Consider the following 2320-nt stretch of genomic DNA (forward strand, 5'->3'; position numbering starts at 1 on the left):
TAGAACAAGAGCATTTCAAGATTTTATTCTATTTAAAGGCAACTCTTTGTGACCCTAAAAATGACTCTAAAAATCGTGACGTAACTCCTAAAATGTTGCTTATTCTCGGGTTGTGTTATCATTCAGACTATCAATGTTATTCCTAGAATTTTTTTTTAAAACAGCTATATTTCTTTGAAATACAAATGGTTTGTTTCATTTTATTCCAGTGCGAAACATCGTATTCCAAACTCACATCTTGTAAAAGTATAGGCTTGTCTCAAAAACGGAAATTGTATGAAATCATTAGGTGTTTAATTTGTTTAGTGTTTTTAGTTTTTGTGTTTCGATTATTACCATACTGACTCGTTTTAGGACAGTTTACCTTTGATATTGTAAAGGAATAAAGGAATATCACACCTAAATTAAATAAAACATTCTGCTCACAGTAGTCACTCTAGCGTAATTTGGTCAGTAAAATTTTGAATTTTGAATCTTGAATTTTGATTTTTTTCCTTGATCCGATCCATGATCTGATCCGTGATCCGATCCATGATCCGATCCGTGATCCAGTTCGGTCCGCTCCGATCAGGTCCAATCCGGTCCAATCCGCTCCGATCCGCTCCGATCCGCTCCGATCCGCTCCGATCCGCTCCGATCCTGGTTTTGTCAATGTTGCTTTCCATTCTTTTAGAAGGAGAAACAGCGGTTTTGAATAACTTCACTAAACGGTGTCAGAATGGCTTTAAAATCGGCACAAGAGACAAGTACACAACACATTTGAGGAAGAAAACTTTATTTCAAAATGTGATAGTTATTTACACAATTTTTTGTTTTTTTACGATCGGTGATTTTCCCATACAATTTTCTATATACACAAGCTGTTGCATACACCACCCATTTTGAGCTTGGGAAGCCTGTGGTTAGAAAAGCGTTTTTGTTCAGCCTCAAAAGGTCTACAGCAGGATGTGTTGTTTTAGAATTGGTACCTGTTAGGGGTAAAAACAATTTCAAGCCACGCCCACAAAGCGGGATCTTGTTACTTCTTTGGGGTTCTTTTCAAAATTTTCAACAAGCACCACCGTCCTTTTTATATGGAGGGGGACATGGGGATTTGCGGTGTTGCGGTGTTGATGTTTTTTTATTGCGGTGATGCGGTGAATAAAATCTCAACTTGCGGTGTTGCGGTGACCTCAAACCCTACGGTGTGCGATGTTTGTGTTTTTCACACTGCGGTGTTCGGTGAAATGAAATTGTTCGCGTTGCTGGGGTTTTTTGATTTACCTTTCTCAAACCTAAATTTGACCTAAATTTAGCATGTAAACTTCGTTTGGACGCTAATTTATGCAAACACATACCATTGAGGTTAATAATTTGTAACAAAATACACACCAATTTTCAGTCAATCTTCAATATGCCTCGGCTGCCAATCAGAAGCTGTTTTCATTTATACGTAACTTGACAAGTAACTCGACCTCTGCCACCCGGAGCTCAGTGTTCGGTAGACACGTGGAGTAGCGAGGACAGAAATAATCCTGGAAATTCTGGACACGCCAAGGCCGAATATAATGTATTATTGACTGCGCAGCTTTTTTCTTCGAAGAAAGGAAAAGGTGGCGAAAACTACCGGCCACAAAATGTATTCAGACGTCGCGTCGGCAGGGAAGAAAGAAGGCTTTCTAAGCTGAGGAAGCTTTGTAAATTACACACGTCTACTATTTTTTTCCTTTTGCTATTCGGCTTCGTCTACAGGTCATTCTGATAGCGGTCTTTACCCGCTTCAAGGTCCTGCGACTTTCTACACCTCCTATTTTTTCAATTATTTTTTCGATTATCAATATCGAACGCAAACGTAGCAAGCTCCGGAAAGCAATACTTTCAGTGAAGATAGGGCTTCAGTCAGTGGGTTTATACACCAAGAAAAGTGAGCGAAGTAAAAGAAGAGAGGGATCTGGGGTAAAGGCCATCCCTCAAGGGTCCTCTCTTTTTTCTTCGTCCGCTTCCTAGCTTTCCACAAGGTTTCTTCACAAGAGCAAGAAAATTGATTTACAGGCATCAGCAGTATCAACATATGCGCAATGAAAAGCGTTGTGATGTGTTTATTTTGTGGAAAATTGTTGAGGTGTAAAAGTATTATTTCAAGTGTAGATGAACGAATCATGGCGTTAAAAATACGTGTTGCGGTGACGGTGTTTCGTTGACTTTTCTTGTGGTGATGCGGTGTTCGTTAATTTTTTTTTACGGTGTTGCGGTGTTCAGACCCCCCCCCCCCCCCCACCCATGTCCCCCTCTATATGACTTCCCCCCGGTGGCGAAGTTCTGTGCAAGTGTGCCTCGTATT

Source organism: Orbicella franksi, chromosome 6 (genome assembly GCF_964199315.1).
Source record: "Orbicella franksi chromosome 6, jaOrbFran1.1, whole genome shotgun sequence".
Lineage (NCBI taxonomy): Eukaryota > Metazoa > Cnidaria > Anthozoa > Scleractinia > Merulinidae > Orbicella > Orbicella franksi.